The following is a 22980-nucleotide window of genomic DNA, read 5'->3' as shown; positions in this document are numbered from 1 at the left end:
GTTACAAAATGTACATAGTAAAGAAACACACTTTACCTAACTCTATACCTAACTCTATACTAGACCAAGTTGTACTTAACTATTTCCTATGTGTCGGAATATCCTAACAAAAAGCCCTAAGGATGGGTGAGAAAATCAAAGTCCTAGAGAAAGATTTGACACTGCAGAAGCCACTAGGATAGACTAAAGAGATGCTCTGGGCCAATATCATTGACTCTATCAATAATATTTGGCCATCAGTCCAAGTCATATTTGAACAGACAGAATTGATGAAGGTAGCCACCAAAGCCATCCAGAAAGTAAGGGAAGAATTAGGAGATAAACCTAAGGATGCAAATCGACTCATCCACCTTTTGAATAGTAAGAACAAATATGAGCTCCATGAGCTTGGCATAGAGGATAGGATTGAAGCCATCTTCAAGATTAAAAAAGTTTTTTCCAAAAGAAACCTCATGCTCAACTTAGAAGAAAAGTGCCATAACATGCAGGTATCCATTGACAGGGTTATGGCTAAATTTCAAATTTTGAGGGACAAAGGCCTTCCCAGTCATATAGTCATCAATGATAAACTCATGACCCAATTGGAATATAGTGATAGACTCGGGAGGTTGGCCAAGGAAAAAGCCAGCTCTTTAGGCATTAAAGCCTTGCCAACTGGGAAAGTATTGTATGATACATTGGACAACCTGTTTTTCCTAGAAGTTGAGGTGAAGCATTTGTTTCTCACCAAGACCAATTTTGCAAAATACACAGAGGCAGATGAAATTTATAGAAGAATGTTGAAAATGAGATTGCCTGAGGTAGAATGGTGGGAGAAAATGATAGATTTACTATGAAAGTGTTTTACATTAGAAAGTAACTACAGTAAATCTGAAGGTAGCCAGGTGAAACAGGTAAAAGACAGATCAGTAGGTTCAAAAAGTAACAGAGTCAAAGAGTATCAGTGAAAGATCAAAGTAAAGAAGGTTCCAGCGTAGAAACACTACAACTATAAGCTAGCTTAGAGGGCTCAAAACTCAACAGAAATGGCCAGCAACGCCACAATAAAAGGGACAGCAAGAAACAATTTTACATCTGTCTCTATCTTCATGGATGAAGATATTTTATTCCCTAGATTAAATATCAAATTGTTATGAGATATTTTGTAATTATTTTTTGTATAAATACTTCAAATTTTGAAGTATGTAGTGTGGATTCCAAGACATTTTTATAGACTTTTTCTCTCAAATCAAAGTTCTATTGTATCAATGACTGGATTGGCTTGCTGGATCAAGGAATAAAGATAAAATATTTTACAGGATTCTTGTGTAAAGCGAAATACAAATAAGTATTCTCTCATGTTTACTGTTGTTTCTTCTTATGTTTCTCCATAATCTTGTTTGTTTCTCTAAAATATAAATGTATAACAAGGAATGATATTTTAGAAATTTCTTGAATGCACTCTGTCTTGACTATTTTACATTCTGAATATTTTCTCCTAAACTATCTTAGCTAGGGAATTCTTAACTACTCCTTAGCTTCCATAGTTTCTCCTCTGGTCTATAGCAAAGGATTCTTAATTGCCCTTTGTTCATGACCACCCTATGTTCTTCATTCTAATCTTGGTCCAAGGATTCTTAATTTCCCTTTCACCCTGGTTAGAATCATTTCATCCATTAGACCTGAAGATTTTCCTTTGCTTTGATAACCTGCCTTGTGAACATTCCCTTTAATGATCTAGTCCAGTTATGTTATCCATTGATTGAATCCATAGCCTAATGGCTTGAAGACCTAGCTCTATCCTCTGCTCCAAGAATTCCACCACCCAATCTTCAATACAAAATCAAAACCCCATGAACACTAAGAACTAGCCTAAAATCTCATAAAAAACAAAGCTAAATTATAAAGAGAAAGCCCTCTCTAGACTTAGGTTGGCTAGAACCTAAGCCTAAAAGATTGGTTTGTGGTTACCTCAGATGATTCCTTCTTTTGATAACTTCTAAGGAAAACTTATGAGTGATAACATAGTGGCGACTCTGATGGGGGATCAAACCCTCAGTCTTAATAAACCTTTGAGAAAATTTAAAATCTTTATTTCAAGCCTCTTGAAGGGTTTATTAGAAGTTATTTACAAAATTTCACAAAAAGAAAGTAATTAGAAAAGCTCAAAACTCTGGCTTCAAGGAGAACTCACTATACTAGGGCCAATCCAGATCCAAACCCTGCCCCAGTAGTGGATAATCCCAACCTGATTTCGAGAAGATCCAAAAGACAAGAAAGTTCAGTAAGTCCAACACCTTCAATCAAAGTAGATTCATGCCCTGATGAGTGGTTTTTTTTAGAATACCTCCCCTTTGATGAGTCATTTGACCTTTCCCTATTCAAAACCAGGTCTGAAAGTACACTCGATGACATAGTTCTAGATCCAGAGTTTATTGCAGACCTCGAAGTCCAAAAGGCAAACCAATCAATTGATGAGTATATTCTAAATTCCCCTCAGTCATCCCTTACTACTGCTAAGATCCCTGAGCTTTCTGAACCAGTGTCAACTACCCTTAGTTCACCATTATTCCCTTCCACCTCTGAAATTCATTCCTCACCTCCATTTATACCTTCACTTCCCTACCAACCTATCATTACCCATTAATCACCCATTACTCCTAGTTCTCCCTCAACTACTGTATCATCTCCTGGTACCCCGACCCCACTTCTTAGCCCTGCCCAAATTAGAGCCATGGAAAATAGATATGCTCCTCTTGTGTTACCTACCCCACTTGGTGCTATGCCACAAGATTACCAAAAAAAATTGTCCAATTCGATGGCATAGGACCTTATACAGCACAATGTCATGTAAACAAAATGACATACTACTTTGAATTGCATGAAATTGATATTGGGGATGTTCAAATGAGACTTTTTGCTGAGACTCTAGCCGGTGATGTAAGGAAATGGTTTAGATCGTTACCTATTAATAGCATAGATAGTTTAGATATATTTTATCAGCAATTTTTAAATAGATGGGAAAAGAAAAAGAACCCTCTGCAGATCCTTTCAAAATACGAAAACATCAGAAGAGGACCAAATGAAACAGTCCAGGATTACTGTACCAGATTTAACAATATATACAATGCAATACCAGTCAATCTTAGACCCCCACCTGATTTAACACTGATAAAGTTTCCTGATGGGTTTGATAATTATATTGCCTTCCAACTCAGAGAGAGAAATCCTCCAACTTTAGAAGACATGCAGAGTGTAGCAGTTAGTGTAGAAGCCAACTTGCTAGCAAAAAGAGCTAGGGTTAGGAATGAAAGGAGAGGACCTGTGAAAGATGAAGCCTCACCCTCTAACCTTAAAATAGATGTCCTAACCAAGGGTATGGAAAAACTGATGGATAGGATAGAGAACATTGAGAGGAAGCCTCAATGGGATAATCAACAGGCACCTCCAGTAAGAAATCAAAACTTTAGAAAGAATCAGAATCAAAATACTGGAAAGAATGGACCTGACCAGAATATTAGGCCTCCCTTTCAAGAAAACTATGCTGAAACATCACAACCAGATGACCCTGAACAAGACACACACATTAACTTGATGGGATTAAATGATGAGGAAACTGTCTTCTTGACCCAAGATGAGCAGGAACTGCATATGCTGCAGCAATTGCAGACCCAATCTGGAGAATCATTTGATTATAAATAAGGATACGATTCTGCCATTTTTGAGGTACATAAAGAATACAACTTGAGGACTAAAAAGAATATTGATACTTCTAACCAAACCAAGAAAATAGTGCCAAATCAACCCAAGAAAATCAAAACAACTCCAGTTACTAAAACTCTCCAAATCCTCCCTAAACCAAATCAGAACCCTCCTAGTCCCACCATTGTAGATATAACCCATGACCAACCCCCTAATGATCAACCATCCACTTCAATCCCCTCCAAGGAGACAGTGGAGAAATCTCTGAACACCATATTAGAAAATCCACAGAAAAATACCTTAAATGCAGAAAAAGATGAGCAACCTACTCCAACTCCTGCTATGAAAATTCCAAGCACTCAAACAGAAAAAGCCCCTTTGCCTTTGAATTTGGGAGCAATGGTAGCTAAACTAAAAATTTCAATTCCCTTAACAAAGCTGATTAAAATTGAAACCTATAAGTCTCAAATAACAAAATTTTAAACTTTGTTGAGAATGAATACGCTGTCAACTTGTTTGATGATCAACCCGAGCTTATATTTGGTCCTAATGTTAATGGCAAACCACTAGAAGGAGGAATACCACCCTTTTATATTAGCCTTAGCATTCATGATAAAATCTTACACAATGCAATGTTAGATTCAGGGGCTTCACACAATTTAATGCCTAAATTGGTTATGGAAAAGTTAAACTTGGACATTACTAGACCTTACAAGGACTTATTTTCATTTGACTCAAGTCAAGTAAAGTGTCTAGGGTTAATCAAAGACCTATGTGTTTCCTTAGTACAATATCCTGCTAAGACCATTCTCATGGATATAGTAGTCGCTGACATCCCACCTAAATATGGCATGCTATTGTCTAGATCATGGGGAGCTAAACTCCAAGGATCTTTGCAACTTGACACATCATATGCCACAATCTCAATCTTTGGACAATCTAAAAAGCTGTATAGAGAAACCCTAATGAAATATGTGGTGAGTAGTCGGGACAGACCTCAAAATTTTCCTATCTACTCCCTGCATTCAGACATTGATTCTTTTATTTTGTATAATGCTGAACAAACACAACAAACCACTTCAAACAACATTATTTCAGAACCAAAAGAAATTGCAGTTATAGCTAAAAAAGAAACTGTCCAAACTCAAGAGCTTTCCAATGAAAAGAATGATCAAAACACCTCAAACAATGAAAATTTTGTTCCCCCAAATAGTGAAAATTATGAACATGAGATATTATGGCTCCTTGAATTTGATGGATCAGTGAATAAGCTAGGAGCAGGAGTAGGAGTGTGGATATATAATCTAGAGAATGATCACTCAGAGGGCCATGCTTACAGACTGAATTTCAAATGCACTAACAACATGGCTGATTATGAAGCACTTCTTTTAGGTCTTAAATTAGTTAGGAAGCTAGGAGCTATAAGAGTTTTTGTCATGGGAGACTCTGAATTAGTGATAAAATAGATCAAAGCTGTATATATGACCAAAGACCCTTGATTAAGTTGTTACAGAGGAACCATTATAGAAATACTAAATACTTTCCTAGAAACCAAGGTTGCTGTAATTCCTAGGAAGCATAATATGCAGGCTCATAGTTTAGCAATGTTTGCCAACACTTGCAAGTTACCATTTCAACCTAACCATTAGTACACTGCTAAGGCCACGCATAGACCTACTATCCTAGATAACTTAAAAAAATGGCGAGTCTTTGCTGATGATAAACAGATAAACAATTTTTTAACCTTAGAGGAAGAATTTGTAAATAGTAATATAGATACTGACTGTTGGGTATGGGAACCCCCGTAGTAGGTTTTGGGGCTTAAAGCCCGAAGTTTTGGTCAATTTTATTGTAAGACTCCACTAAGTACTAGCATGGAGCGCGAAAGTCTAGGATGAGTCATAGGGTTGTCCGCCCTAAGAATTGTAAAGTAATGTAAAGTTGTGTCGGCCTAGACATGGTTTGCGGACCATGGGATTGTATAAATAGAGTGAGGCTCTAAGTGTAAAGACAAGTTTTTTGGGCAAGCAAGTAATAGATAGATGTGAAGGCATGGTTAGTGCATAGGGGAAGCTAAAGTGTATTGGGTCGTAGTAGCAGGAAGAGGCTCTGCAGCTGAGTGTGCAGAGGCCTAGTAAAGTCCGCAGCTGAGTGTGTGGACAGTGAAGGCATGGTTAGAGCATAGGGGGAAGCTGAAGTGTATTGGGTCATAGTAGCAGGAAGAGGCTCTGCAGCTGAGTGTGTAGAGGCCTAGTAAAGTCCGCAGCTGAGTGGAGTCGGGTTTGTAAGTGGGATTGTAGTTGAAAAGGAATAATAATAAAGAGAAGTTTATTTTGTGCATCTGTTCTTGAATCCGTGGTTGAATGTTATGCCTTACTTTTATTCTGTTCGTTTAGTACACACACTTGATATATACTTGTATGAATGCTTATATGTGAAGTTAATCTAAGTAAGCAGCTAACAGAGACTAATTAAGGGAGACTTGGGTGAATAACATGGGTCGCGTTGCCGCTAGACCTGCGCGAAGGCAATGTCATAGGGCGTGGGGTGCCCGAAGGTGCACATAGAGTAGTAAGTGCGAAGGCTGGACCACATTCAAAACACCTCCTATTAGACATCCCCAGGGTGTGGAAACCTGGTTCTAGCACCCTCCCATACTACTTCGAGTGAGACCTTAGTTCTCGCTCCGCGGACTGTTGTCGAAAGGGCCAATAATACCGCGATTTTTTTGGCTAAATCACTTCCGAACCTAGGTGAGGCCCCACTAAGCCAAAAAATGGTTCCATTGCCGGGGCCAAGATCTACGTAAGGGATGTCTAATGTCATGCCACTGGAACCTAACAAAGAAGGAAATTGAAGAGTGGTTGAATAAGAAGATTCACGAGTTCACGACACAGGAAAACTGAACTCCGCAAGTATCCGAGAAAAAGTGGTTGGATCGCTACATGTATACAGAAATCCATGAGATTTTCTTTGCATCCTTTCCTTCTAAACTGTATGAATGGATCATGAGGTTAGCTGATAGCCAAGGAAGGTGTAGGCTCGACCAACTAATAGTGTGGACTCCGAAGCTATTGCACAGACTAGAAGCCTCAAAGGATAAGATAGCGTGAGTTGTGGACCACTGGCTCGACCACCCACCCCGCCACCCACTTCACCTCCCTCACCTCCATCTCCACCCACTCCACCTCCACAGTTCGGTATGGGGAGCACAATCAAACTACTAGTGTTCAGAGGAGTAGGGAATGAGGATCTGGACCAATTCTGGTTCGTGGTAAGAGCAGTATGGGAAGCACAAGATGTCACGGATGACAATATTAAGAAGGCTACATTAGTGAGTGTGCTGCAGGATCACATGTTAACGTGGTACATCAAGCACTCTAACGACCACCCAAATGCAGGGATAGCAGAGATCCAGAATGCATTGAACATAGAATTTAGTAGGCCAAAATCAGAGACGCAGTTAATCATCAGGTTTAAAGAGATCACAATGCTTCCAGGTGAGACCCCCTAGGACCTAGACCAAAGGCTGAAGAGTACGATCCGCGAGGCCAATATGACACTAACGGATGCACAGCATCGTGCATGGTTTGTAACATCTTTGACACCACACTTGAGAATAGCATTGTCACAGCAGAAACTTTCTACCTAGGTCAAAGCATTGGAGATGGTGATGAGATTACATGAGACCCTGATACAGGACCCTAGGTTGGGAGTTCAGCAAACCCACGTGCAACTATAGAATTTGTGTTTGGAAATGAAAAGCTTGAATCAGGATAGGGCACTGCTGCCAGAGGCGTGCGAGGAAGTATGGTGCATAAAATGCAAAGGCCAGGGTCATGACAAGGATCATTGTCCAGTGTTCGCGAACTACTTGGTAGGAGGAGGGCCAATGCCATTAAGACCGAAGGCACAGGTAGGGCTGAGCACAGCACCTGCTTTATGGTGCGCAATCTGTCAGATAGGAGGGAAACACACGATGTACAATTGTCATTTGCTGCAGAAATATACACAGACACCCCAGCAATTGTTTTGTGATTTCTACAGATTGGTAGGCCACGATGAGCGCACTTGCCGCAGTTATGAGCTAATCATGGATCAGACCCCAGCCTATAGGATGTAGACTGAAACACGAGCCCTTGACCCAGATGTGGGGATGGCGTGCCCTGGATTTCAGGGGCGAGGTCGAGGACGAGGAGGAATGGGACCAGGAAAGGGCTGCGGACAGTTGATTTGTTACAATTGCGGACAGGGAAAATTTTAAGAACCCCCCCTAAATTTATAAATATAATAAATGGGCGAATCTCCATGGTATATAGGAAAAATGGAAGGCGATTTTATCAATAATATAATATGTATATATAATTTTTTGGCGAATCTCTCACCAGGCATGGCGAATATTTTACTCAATTATAAAATCTTGTAAGATCTTGGCGAGTCTTTCACTAAATAATAAAACTTTGTAAAGTCCTAGTGAATCTTAGCATAGGCTACATGCTGGTTTAATTCCCCCATTTAAATAGGCTACATTCCAGGTGAATAACATGGGTCAATACCATGTGCCATTTTGGTGAATACCATGGGTCAATACCATGTGCCATTTTTATTTTTATTAATTCTAATATTAGGGTTAATAATGGTTTTTTCATGGTGTTAATAACAATCTAGTCCATGGTATTTGTCCCATAGTATTTTGGCCATAGGTTTCACCTAAATATAACCCATTTTTTGAGTGTTCGTAAATATAAGGTGACTTATGGAGTAAATATAAAAAAATGTTTTATTTGTTTACCATACCTCTAGTTTATTTATATTTTTATTAATTTACCATACCTCTTTTACAAATATGGTATTTGGCCCATAGGATTCACTTAAATAAAACCTCTTTCTTGAGCCTTCATAAATAGAATGAGGATTATGGACTAAATATAAAAAGAGGTTTTATTTATTTACGATACGTCTAGTTTATTTATATTTTTATTTATTTACCATACCTTTTGAGTAAGTATAAAAATACGTTTTATTTATTTACCATACCTCCACTTTACTTATATTTTTATTTGTTTACACCCTTACATGTATATAAGGTGACTTATGGAGTAAATATAAAAAATGTTTTATTTATTTACCATACCTCTCATTTATTTATATTTTTATTAATTTACAATACCTCTTTTATAAATATGGTATTTGGCCCATAGGATTCACTTAAATAAAACCTATTCTTGAAAATGGGCGAATGGATTCACTTAAATAAAACCTATTCTTGAAAATGGGCGAATGGAAGGTTGTAAGTCCTAATTTCAAGGGCTAAATTTACCTTTTTTACCCTCTCCCTTAAAATAAGGTGGGCTATTTGAGGTGATTTGTAAAAATCTACTATGATACAAAAGATTCGCCCACTAAAAATTTAAAACCCCTTAATTTCGCCAAAGGGCAAACATTCGCCCCTAAAATTATCCTTGATTGCGGAGGACTAGGGAACTATGCCCACGACTGTACCAACCCGACGAGGATATCCTATATGTATTGTGCTTAGTTTGATCATGAAACAATAGACTGTCCTACGTTGATCACAAAGATGAGCGAAAAAGGGATATTCCAGCCTCCCTCGATATAGAATATACAAATGATGAGGTCTGAACCATGCAAAGAAGACCCCAATGTAAACATGATGCTCAGAAGTGGCGCGACCACGGGAGAGGATACAGGAAAGCAGCCAGAGGGAAGTACGCGGGTTTGCAAGGCTCCCACAAAGGAACCCGAGTTTGACTTAGAATGCACAAACGAGACATTCATGGAAGCTAAGAAGAGCTTTGCGGAGGCCTCCACTTCAGGTACTAAGGATCAACCAGAGCTATGAAGGATCCTTCAATGCTTACTACCTTTTTCGAGACATGCATGAAACTGCTGCGCGACAACAAGGCGGTTAAAGGACTACAAGAACTAATCACCAGGTGCGTGGGGTCAAGGGAACCACTCATCATCCGGAAATTAGGGAAGCATGCATTGCGCACTGGAAGAGAAATGAGGTTGACTACACAGATTGGGGAATATGAAATGGATCAGGTAATCCTAGATCTAGGTTTGACGCGAATGTATTACCGAAGAAAACATGGGAATGTATGGGTAGGCCCACGTTACAGTGGTCCCCTATTCAATTACGAATGGCGAACCAACAAAATATTTTTCCCATGGGAAGGTTGCAAGGGGTAACAGTTGATATTGAAGGCGCGAGCACATAGACATATTTTGAAGTGACAGAGATTGTCGATGATAGCAATCCCTATCTCGCGTTGTTAGGAATAGACTGGGCCACCAATATGAACAGAGTCATCAATTTGAAGAAGCGCAAAATGAGCTTCGAGAAAAAGTCACTATGCGTAGTAGTCCCACTGAACCCAGCTGAAGGAGCACGCTACACTAAACCAGTGTGCGACGATGATCTTGATAGTATTTACAAGATAACTACGTGAGACAAGGAATGGGTGAATCCGACTATAGATGGGAGGATCTCGTGGGATCGAGAAAGCTCCTGCACTTCGGATTCAGATGAAGAAGTAGAGTGCTGGCAGAATCAGTTGCATGAAGTAACAACACTAAATTGCAACATGATGATTAGATCACTGTGTTGCGTGACAACAGAGGCATGAGAGCTACTGACATATGATGGATTGACAGTGGTGGATGAATTCTTGAGCAAATTTGAAAGCACAATACCGGAACAATAGTGGTTCGATGCGTTGAAATGGGCACTGTGCGCAACACCTACACGATGGTGGGGTACACATCAAGAAAACTTTGAGGACTAGCGCAGATGTAGAAGGATGATGCGCCTACGATTTGGAAGCCCCCAGCTCCGAATGAGAGTTGGGCAGCCAGGACAGAGAAGCTTGCGCGCCCACCTATGTCGATGGGTGATCCAAAATGGATACTAAATCAAGAAGACAAGGTATTACAGACTCATGTGTTGGAATTCCTATATTATTTAGTGCAACAGATCGAAAAGATTGCAAATAATATAGACCATTAACAGTTAGAAAACATAACAGACACACATCCACATAGTCATAAATAATGAAGGGGTTCACTAGGCCCCCTGGCTACGTCTCCTAGTCCAAGCTATCAATGTCGACCCCTATATTATGTCTTCAATAATAGATTATTACAAGTGTGAGCTCAAATAGAGTCTCAACACAACAGTGACCTTAACACAGGGATTCACTTGAAATCCTTGAGACTAAAAGAGTACCAGCCTCTCCCTCTTTGTGCCTTTATCCCTCTATTCGCATCCATACATTTTTTGTGTTAATCGTCATCTTTAACACCATTTCGTTACCCTTGTGGAAACTGTAACAATTTACCAATGAAGGGACTTGCGGGCACAGGTGGACCCGACCGTCAGCCTTCCTCTGACACGAATCTCGAAACGGATGGATCGGATGGCTGTCATGCCTCATCCACCAATGCCCTTTGACATTCCACACCATTTGATCTGCCTTCATCCGACAATTTGCATCCAACCCGATCATCAAATAGCTCACTCAATCTCCACCCTCTGATCCGTGATCACTAATCCAATGGCTGGTGGCCATTTTTGGTGGCCCACTTGCACAGAGATTACCCACCCAAAAAAGTGGTTTTCTCTCTCCTACGGTGTGCTACGTGTTGGCCGGTGTATGGAATCGGGTGAAGCCCTTCCAATACCACTTACCACCTGAAGCCCGCCCGAAATACCGTTTACCCTGAAACTAAAAAGGTTCATTGTTTTATTCATAAACTCGTCGGCTCCACTGCCTGATGTGGTTTAGCAGTAAATAATGTTCAAACCTCATTAATCATGTTTTCCACTTTTAACCCTGTTCCACATCTTTGATGCCGTGAGCCAATCTTCGACTGCCACCTCATCTGTTGCACTGACATCACAAGAAACCTGCGACTCTATCCTGGGTTGCCACATGTCTTGCTGACGTAGCCATTGATTCTCTGGCCTGAAGTTTGACTTGGTTCTATTCTCGGATTTACATGCAATTCAATCTCATTCGTTGATCCCATAGATCTAATGACTCTGGGGCATTAAGGCTGCACTTCTTCACTCCTTGCTGCATTTGGGTTTTCCGCCATGCTCTGTTTGTGTTTTTCTTAACATATTTGAAGACTTAGACTTAGAGGTTCTATTCAAGATCCATTTTGGATCACGCCTTCCCACTGAAAAGCTTTTGGACCACCAAAAGTTAGTTTTAGGCATCGATCAAGTCAGGATACAGTTCCCTTGTCCAATTTCTATCCATCGTGCCTTGCTTGGATTTGAACCTTTGAGTCCTACTCTCAGGTACTCAACATCCCCTTGACGCATAGTTCTTACCTTCCTGTCTAGAACTGTGTCCTCTTATAACTCATTGATATATTCTGGCAAAAAATGCCCAATAGAAGGCAACTGAATTTTCTCTTGAGGGTCTTCAATCAATGAAGGTTCATACAATATCAAGTTTTCAACATTAATGACTAAATAGATCTGTATATAAGCTAGTAAATCAAGGCGAAACACATTTTCACCAATTTTATGAAGTATCTTGAAAGGTCCATACCTTATTGGTTTTAGCTTCTTACCTTCCCCTTGCATTCTATCTTTGTTGATGTACAACTAGACTTGATCACCAACTTGAAAACTATGCTCAACTCTATACTTGTCATGTCTTGCCTTGTACTTGGCTTGACTTCTTTCCAGTTGTTCCTGTACTGCCTGGTGAATTTCCTAGATTTGTTCAATGAACTTGGTTGCTTTGTCCACATCACTGTGTCCATCAATTGCTATGTCTTTACCAAAGACAAAATCCAAGGGAGACTTTGGTATAAAACCAAAACAAGTCTCAAAAGGAGATCTCTGAGTAGAAGAGTGCTTGGCACGGTTGTAAGCATGCTGCACATAACACAAATTCTCATCCCAAAGCTTGGGATGCTTGCTGCAATAGCCTCTAAGCAACTGGATCACTGTCCTGTTGACCACTTCTATTTGACCATCTGTTTGTGGATGAAATTATGTGCTCTTCTTCCACCTGGTGTCCATCAACTCCCATAGACCAAAACTTCCCAACAAATTGAGAATCTCGATTAGATACAATAGAAGTGTTTAACCCAAAATGAACCCATAATTCTGAAAGAACAACTTTGTTGTTTGTTCAACTGTAACATGCTTGTTACATGGTATCAAAATACACATTTTACTGAACCTATCCACAACAACATACAAATAATCATGGCCTTTCCTAGATTTTGGCAATCCCCCAACAAAATCCATGGAAACACTTTCCCAAGGATGAGAAGGAATTGGAAGTGGAGTGTACAAGCCTGATTTTCTATTGCTTGGTTTGCTTGTAGCACACATTGTACATCCTTTGATATATCTAGAAACTGTCTCATGCATTCTCGGCCAATAATAGAATCTTTGCAATTGTGCAACTATTTTACTTACAGCAAAATGACCTGATATGAGAGAAGTATGTGTTTCTCGAATTATGTTAACTCTTTGATTTTGCAGAATGCATAACTTTCCCAAATGATATAAGAGTTGATCCTTTACATAATAATCCAATTCTTCTACTTTCTTACCATGACTTAAAGTTGCATATACATCTTTACAATCTACATCTTGAGCATATTGTTCAATGTAACTTTCATGCATTACTGAGTTATGCTTAAGTATAGTAGATGCATTTATGATTAGTCTTGATAACATGTCTATAACCTTATTGTGTATGCCCTTCTTATATCTGATGACAAGATGAAATTGCTGTAGAAAACCCATCCACCTATAATGTCTTGATTGCTGCAATTTAGTTTGTGAGTGCAACTATTGAAGTGGTTGATGATATGTATGTATGATTGTTTCTTTACCCATTATGTAATGTTTCCACTTTTTCACACTTTTTACTAATGCGTACAATTCTTTATTATATGTAGGATAGTTAACTATTGCAGAAGTAAATGTCTTAGAATGATAGCATATAGGCTTTCTGTGTTGCATCAACACTGCTCCCATGGCATAGTCACTGGCATTTGTCTCAATCTCAAATGGATGTTGAAGATCTGGCAATGCTATCACTGGAATCAGGTGAAGCCCTTCCAATACCACTTACCACCTGAAGCCCACCCGAAATACCGTTTACCCTGAAACTCAAAAGGTTCGTTGTTTTATTCATAAATTCGTCGGGTCCACTACCTGATGAGGTTTAGCAGTAAATAATGTTTAACCTCATTAATCATGTTTTCCACTTTTAACCCTGTTCCACATCTTTGATGTCGTGAGCCAATCTTTGACTACCACCTCATCCGCTACGCTGACATCACAAGAAACCTGCGACTCTATCCTGGGTTGCCACATGTCTTGCTGACGTAGCCATTGATTCTCTGGCCTGAAGTTTGACTTGGTTCTATTCTCGGATTTACATGCAATTCAATCTCATCCGTTGATCCCATAAATCTAATGACTCTGGGGCATTAAGGCTGCACTTGTTCACTCCTTGCTGCATTTGGGTTTTCCGCTATACTCTGTTTGTGTTTTTCTTAACATATTTGAAGACTTAGACTTAGAGGTTCTATTCAAGATCCATTTTGGATCACGCCTTCCCACTGAAAAGCTTTTGGACCACCAAAAGTTAGTTTTAGGCATCGCTCAAGTCAAGATACAGTTCCCTTACTTGTCCAATTTCTATCCATCGTGCCTTGCTTGGATTTGAACCTTTGAGTCCTACTCTCAAGTACTCAACATCCCCTTGACGCGTAGTTCTTACCTTCCTGTCTAGAACTGTGTCCTCTTATAACTCATTGAGATATTCTGGCAACAAATCCCCAATAGAAGGCAACTGAATTTTCTCTTGAGGGTCTTCAATCAATGAAGGTTCATACAATATCAAGTTTTCAACATTAATGACTGAATAGATCTATATATAAGCTAGTAAATCAAGGCGAAACGCATTTTCACCAATTTTATGAAGTATCTTGAAAGATCCATACCTTATTGGTTTTAGCTTCTTACCTTCCCCTTGCATTCTATCTTTGTTGATGTACAACTAGACATGATCACCAACTTGAAAACTATGCTCAACTCTATGCTTGTCATGTCTTGCCTTGTACTTGGCTTGACTTCTTTCCATTTGTTCCTGTACTGCCTGGTGAATTTCCTAGATTTGTTCAATGAACTTGGTTGCTTTGTCCACATCATTGTGTCCATCAATTGCTATGTCTTTACCAAAGACAAAATCCAAGGGAGACTTTGGTATAAAACCAAAACAAGTCTCAAAAGGAGATCTCTGAGTAGAAGAGTGCTTGGCGCGGTTGTAAGCATGTTGCACATAACACAAATTCTCATCCCAAAGCTTGGGATGCTTGATGCAATAGCCTCTAAGCAACTGGATCACTGTCCTGTTGACCACTTCTATTTGACCATCTGTTTGTGGATGAAATTATGTGCTCTTCTTCCACCTGGTGTCCATCAACTCCCATAGACCAAAACTTCCCAACAAATTGAGAATCTCGATTAGATACAATAGAAGTGTTTAACCCAAAATGAACCCATACATTCTGAAAGAACAACTTTGTTGTTTGTTCCACTGTAACCTGCTTGTTACATGGTATCAAAATACACATTTTACTGAACCTATCCACAACAACATACAAATGATCATGAACTTTCCTAGATTTTGGCAATCCCCCAACAAAATCCATGGAAACACTTTCCCAAGGATGAGAAGGAATTGGAAGTGGAGTGTACAAGCATGATTTTCTATTGCTTGGTTTGCTTGTAGCACACATTGTACATCCTTTGATATATCTAGAAACTGTCTCATGCATTCTCGGCCAATAACATAATCTTTGCAATTGTGCAACTATTTTACTTACAGCAAAATGACCTGATATGAGAGAAGTATGTGCTTCTCGAATTATGTTAACTCTTTGATTTTGTGGAATGCATAACTTTCCCAAATGATATAAGAGTTGATCCTTTACATAATAATCCAATTCTTCTACTTTCTTACCATGACTTAAAGTTGCATATACATCTTTAAAATCTACATCTTGATCATATTGTTCAATGTAACTTTCATGCATTACTGAGTTATGCTTAAGTATAGTAGATGCATTTATGATTAGTCTTGATAACATGTCTACAACCTTATTGTGTAAGCCCTTATTATATCTGATGACAAGATGAAATTGCTGTAGAAAACCCATCCACCTATAATGCCTTGATTGTTGCAATTTAGTTTGTGAGTGCAACTATTGAAGTGGTTGATGATATGTATGTATGATTGTTTCTTTACCCATTATGTAATGTTTCCACTTTTTCACACTTTGTACTAATGCGTACAATTCTTTATAATATGTAGGATAGTTAACTATTGCAAAAGTAAATGTCTTAGAATGATAGCATATAGGCTTTCTGTGTTGTATCAATACTGCTCCCATGGCATAGTCACTGGCATTTGTCTCAATCTCAAATGGATGTTGAAGATCTGGCAATGCTATCACTGGTGTTTACTGATTTTTTCTTTTAAGGTGTTGAAGGCTTTCTGTTGTTTGCCTCCCCACTTAAACACCTATTTCAATCCTGTTAAAGCATGTAATGGAGTTGCAATCAAAGAAAAGTTAGCAATAAAATTTCTCCAGTATTGTGCTGCCCCTAGGAAACTCCTAACCTCTGTAGCAAATTTTGGTTTAGGACAGTTCACAATGACTTCAACCTTAGAGGGATCTATCTTCAATTCACCACACCCTACAATATGACCCAAATAATTTAAAAATGTTCTGCCAAATTCACATTTTGACAATTTTACATAGAAATTTTCTCTTTTTAAAACATGTAAAGTCTGTTTCACATGCTTTACATGGTCTTCCCATGTCTTACTAAAAACAAGAATGTCATCTAAATAGACAATTACAAAATCATCAATAAATGGTCTGAGTACATCATTCATGACTCTCATAAATGTAGCGGGAGCATTAGTTAAGCCAAAAGGCATAACCAACCATTCATACAGTTCTTGTTTTGTATTGAAAGTAGTCTTCCATGCATCTTGTTCTGTGACTCTGACCTCATGATAGCCACTTCGTAAATCTAACTTAGAAAAGTAAACTGCTTCTTTTAATTGATCTAATAAATCATCAATACGAGGAAGAGGATAACGATTCTTGATAATTATTTTATTTAGTGCTCTATAATCAATGCACATTCTCCACGAACCATCTCTCTTTGTCACCAACACGATTGGAGATCCACATGGTGATGTGCTTGGTCATATAAACCCTTTATCGAGCAACTCCTGTACCTACTTCTTTATCTCTGCATTCTCTAAAGCTGGTAACCTATACATTCCAATGTTAGGTAATGGAGCATCTTGCTGCAAATAAATATCATGTACTATTTCTTGCTTGGGTGGCAGACCTTTAGGTTCTTGAAATAGAACATCATATTCTGAAACAACTTTAACTAAATTATGCTTGAAAATTACTCTAATAGGAAAAAGCTCATTTCTTTCCCTCTCATTATTTTCATTGTCAACAAATTGTGCAAAATTACTTGTGGATGCTTCAGAATCTTTACCTTTAATACCTATGGCCGTAACTATTGTTTTATCGCCTGAATCTGATCCCAAGTACTGTTGAATAGCAGCAACATTATTCTTCTCCTTTCCACCAAACTTCTTAGGTTTCAGTTCTGGATGCAAAACCCAGCAGTGTGCCTCATCGTGTCCTTCTTTCTTGCAATGAGTGCATGAAGGTTTATCCTTCTTTACAGTGTTTGCTTTCCTCTCCTTCCATTTCAGTTTCTTCTTTTCCTTGCTCTTGCTTACATAATATTTAGATGATCCCCCAACGTCTTGGTTTACATTCTTACCTTTAGCTTCTAGATGTGTGGCTTGAACTGATACATCATCTAAGCTAGTGGGATTAAACATGAGAATAGTATGCTTTAAATAGCTATGAAGACCACCTATATACTTCAATAAATTCTCAGGTGAATCTAATGATATACCTAGAGTTAAAGCTCTCTTTCTAAATTCCTGAGTATAACTCTATACACTTTGACCCTTCAACTGGCGAAGAGTTTGCCAAATCATCATTGCCTACTACATGTAAGCTAAAGGATAGAATTGGTTTTTGATAGCAAAAACAAATTCATTCCACGTAGAAATGATTTTACCATGTTTTTGCATATCAACTTGTGTCTTGCCTTCTCACGATACTAGTGCAGTTCCTCCAAGTCAAAGGCTAGCCGGCTGAATCTTCTTCCTTTCTGAATCAACGTTCTGTACCCTACAATATACATCAATTTGTCTTATCCAATTATCTAGCTTTTCTGCATTGAGTTCTCCATCATAAATTGGCAAATCAAACTTCACATCTAATTTGATTAAGGAAATTTTCTTCTTCTTTTTAGAAGAGCTAGTGTTATGCGAAGAAGATGATGAGGATGATGAAGGTGATGATGGAGTAGATGGTGGAGGAGGCATTTCTCCTTTCCCTTTGCCTTCTGGAGGGGCAACTAGAAAAGGTTCCTCTGTTCCTTTATCTGGTTTAGGTGTTTAAGTGCTTTCACCTCGACCCCTCTTAAATTCCAGATACATCTCTTCCACCATGGTTTGGAGTGTCTTAAAACTTTTTATAAATTGAGATTCTGATCCCAATGGAACTTCTTCTACCATTCTCCTCTGAGAATAGACTCTTCCAATCTCTGGATTAGCCTCAACAAGTTCTCTTCTCCTAGTCTGAGCTTTAATCTAGTTAGCATTCAAAATCCAGTACAAGCTTGTCTAACCTTAATAAAACCAAAACCAAATGCTCTGATACGACTTGATCTGAAATGGATACTAGATCAAGAAGAAAAGGTATTACAGACTCGTGTGTAGGAATGCCTATATTATTTACTGCAATGGATCAAAAATATTGTGAATAATATAGACCATTAATAGTTAGAAAACATAATAGACACACATCAACACAGTCAAAAATAATGAAGGAGTTCACCAAACCCCCTGGCTACATCTCCTAGTCCAAGCTATTAGTGTCAACCTCTATATTATGTCTTCAAGAACATATTATTACAAGTGTGAGCTCAAATAGAGTCTCAACACAACAGTGACATTAACACAGGGATTCACTCAAAATCCTCAAGTCTAAAACAGTACCAGTCTCTCCCTCTTCGTGCCTTTGTCCCTCTGTTCGCATTCATGCGTTTTCTGTGTTAATAGTCATATTTAACACTGTTTCGTTACCCTTGTGGAAACTATAACGGTTTACCAATGAAGGGACCGACGGGCGTGGGTGGACCCGATCATTGGCCTTCCTCTAACACGAATCCCGAAACGGATGGATCAGATGGATGTCATGCCTCGTCCGCCAACACCCTTTGACATTCTGCATCGTTTGATCTTCCTTCATCCGATGGTTTGCATCCAACCCGATAATCAAATATCTCGGTCAATCTCCACCTTCTGATCCGTGATCGCTAATCCAACGGCTGATGGCCATTTCAGGTGACCCACTTGCATAAAGATTACCCTCTTGAAAAAGTGGTTTTCTCTCTCTTGCAACGTGCTATGTGTCAGCCAGTGTATGGAATCGGGTGAAGCCATTCCAATACCACTTACTGCCTGAAGCCCACCCGAAATTCCGTTTACCATGGAACTCAAAAGGTTCGTTGTTTTATTCATAAATCCGTCGGGCTTGCTGCCTGATGAGGTTTAGCGGTAAACAATGTTTAACCTCATTAATCATGTTTTCCGCTTTTAACCATGTTCCACATCTTTGATGCCGTGAGCCAATCTCCGACTTCCACCTCATCCACTGCGCTGACATCACCAGAAACCTGCGACTCCATCCCGGGTTGCCACATGTCCTAATGAAATAGCCATTGATTCTTTGGCCCAAAGTTTGACTTGGTTCTATTCTCATATTTACATGCGATTCAATCTTGTCCATTGATCCTGTGGATCTAACGACTCTGGGGCATTAAGTTTGTGCTTCTTCACTCCTCGCTTCATTTGGGTTTTCCACCATACTTTGTTTGTATTTTTTCTAACATATTTGAAGATTTAGACTTAGAGGTTCTATTCAAGATCCATTTTGGATCAATGGCTATAGACGTGTGCTATGCAGTCCACACAAGCACACCCCAAACTAAGGATCGAAAATCTGAACAGGACACAGTAGCAGGAAAGGCGACGTGCAACACAAATGTTCCATGTAGAAACATTCAAGAAGGTATGCGGAATCCTGAATAGAGTTCACCAGGTGAGACGAACTGATTGGGACCTGCACGTACCAACGGTCCGATGGGCCTATAGGGCCATGTGGAAAAACCTAGGCGCAGAGATGATTCCGAAGCTAAAGAGCAGAGTTGAGACCATAGTTTTGGAGGAAATGGATCCTCACGTAATAGCTCCCACAATTGGGACAGCACGCGAGGACAAGGACAAAGGAATTATGAAGCTACACGAGGGTGAATAGATGCAAATACAGGAAGCCATTTGGTGAGGGAACCTTAAGCTTCGCAAATTCGAAGAAGATCAAGTACAACTGAGGCAGAAAAGCATGTTAATGATGCAGAAATCAAAAAACTGGAAACTGAAATTGCGCAAGCATGTCGCGTCGATAAAATGACAGGACAAGATATGGGTAACCATACCACTGCATTAGAAGATTGTCGACGAGTATTTGTGACTCTGCTACCATGGTTGCGACCGCATCTTACCAAACAGAGTAACCAAGGGAGAACACCGCGTAAGGAGGAACGTGCAATGATGATTGTCGCAAAGGGGTACCCGCGGACTGGGCTGGAAGGTGAATTGAAGCCTCGCATAGGTGGTGTGACCACCTGACTATCTGTAGGGGCACAGTCTCAATGCTCCAAGCAGTTGAAAGAGAGCGTGGGACTATACAAGAGTCTACGAGGGAGTTGCACGATCAAGAGGGTATGCACAGATCAGTATGTCACAGCGGTTGCGCCCATGCATAGGGGGCTATGCTACCACTCGAATAGGCTGGGAGGTGACCGTTGGTGTCACTATTCATGACAAGATGTCTAATTTAAGGCAAAGAGGAACGGGTGGCGAGAAATTAAGACATGAATTAAGAGATATATTTGGGATGATCTGCCGCCAAGAAGGCATTAATGACTCAGAAGTGGGGGGAATGGTCGAATTAAAATTCAAAAGATGCTATAAAATCCCCAGGGCTAGCCACGAGACAACACTTGGTTGTGTGAGAATTGAGCAGTTGCAGAGCAATGAGCACTGCGTACTCTTACCACCTTTGACTATAGACACGATGTCTGCTACTAGAATAAGAGTGTGATTCGCCGAAGATACCGTAAAGCCCCATATGGCCCATGAGGAGCCTGGAGAGGTGGCAGTTGTACCAGAAGTTCCAAAATCACCACGAATGCCGCAGCTGAAGAAAGATAAGCAGACTATGGGCCCAGTCTGTGTATCCCCAAGAAACCCATGGTTTGGAAAATTGTCAATGGCAGAAAAGGGAAAAGTCGTCATCGTTGAATCAGACGAAGAGGAGGAAGACTTGCAAGCTCTAATCGCTCAAATTGAGGTGCAAGACGATGTGGCAAAGGATGTCTCACCAAATCCTTTCACAACAAAGTTACCTATGTACGTCCCCCCATGGAAAGGGAAAGCCAAGATATCGAAAGACTTGAAGGCCATGAAGAGTGGGCTCCTCCCTGACGAGATAAGATTTGAAGGTCCACCTTTGGGACGAATACCTACCATGAAGTTCAAGGACTGGGACCTCGCAGATAGCAAGAAGTTCCCACATCTCACCACGGAGAATTTAATGAAGCAAAAATGGTTGAACAGTGTAGAGAAGGCTGGGTTACTCCATCTATAATGGATACCCCACTACCACCATGCGCCCATCACCATTTTCGTCATTAGGCAACTGTTGTGCCTAGTGCATGATGAGTATCTCTAGCTGGAGGAGCCGATTCCCATCATGGCCGACCTAATCCACAGAATTTCTCGATTGCACTGGCAGAGGAGTGCGCGGAGGGGGTAAAGTTCAACTTGGTGTAGTTCCTCTGTGAGGAGTTTCTGAAGAACTACAAGAACACCCAGGAGTAGGGTAAGACCTTCCATTATGCATGGTTTCTCTTATCCATCTTGTTGGTTGCAAGGGAACTACAGGAGGACAGCTAGTTTCCCAGTATTGAGCATGATCTGCCCGAAGCCACAAGGTACACCTTGCTCTGGGCTAAAAAACATGCAAACAGGATTCGCGAGACGAAGGTGTTTTGGGTGTTCATGGAGGCGAGCATCTGAATGTGGATCAACCAAAGGTTGTGCATGTATCCCATGGTTTATAACAGCTTGCAAAGCTCAGTAGAGTTCAAGGAAAATATGCATAACCTATATATCCGGGCACGCAAGGATCCAATGCAGAAATGGGTGAAGCTTTCATTCATCGCAACGGATGATGCAATCTTCATAGTAATGGAGTCATGACCTCTGGAGTAGCGTGCCCCGAACTTGGCAGGAATAGAGAAGGCCACAACCTTGCAAAGAAAGAAGGACACCAAGCTGCACATTAAGCAACTGGCTGAAAAGAGGCGCCAGGAACAAGAACCAGCCACACAATAGAGGACGACTAATGCAGCAGCAGCGACTTAGATGGCAGAAACCACAACAGTGCCAATAGAAGAGCCCAAGGAGGGCCAGGAGATGTCCACAGGGCAACAGACCGGGGAAGTGGACAAGACAGAAGAGCACACGGACCCCGGTTCAGCATCAACCCAACTCAAGCGGCCACGCGTCCCTGAGAAAACAGCTCCCAGGAAGAACGTAAAGGCGACAAAAATGTTCGTCGACCCGATCACGCTCACAGAAGGTGATCTATTTGACATCAGTGAAACGGTTCGCAAGGTCACAAAGGACGCACTCTAGGAAATGAGGATGGAGTAGAACACTATGTTGGGGGCGCTCAGCGCGCAGCTACAAGGCTTACAGGTACAACCCCCCCAAATAGGTACAATGGCTTCGTACGTCACAACAGGAACCATAGAAGCCGAACAGATGCTGCGTGCCCGTAGGGACAACCCTTTCGTGTTGCTCGAAGGTGCCCTAGCAGAAACAAGCGAGGTTGACCGGGCTGCGATGAGTAGCATGAAAGGCGCCGGCTTAAACTTGGTAGCCTTGCCACGTGAAACTATGTACCAGTTACAGGATGGGGTCATCGCAGAGCTCCACGCTAGTGAAGGCCACGCAATCCAGGTCTTGAACAAGCAAAAAATCA

This window comes from Pinus tabuliformis, chromosome 9, assembly GCF_031772625.1.
Source record: "Pinus tabuliformis cultivar Carrire ecotype Pingquan chromosome 9, CPIR1, whole genome shotgun sequence".
In the NCBI taxonomy this organism is placed as follows: domain Eukaryota; kingdom Viridiplantae; phylum Streptophyta; class Pinopsida; order Pinales; family Pinaceae; genus Pinus; species Pinus tabuliformis.
This window is presented reverse-complemented; position numbering follows the sequence as displayed.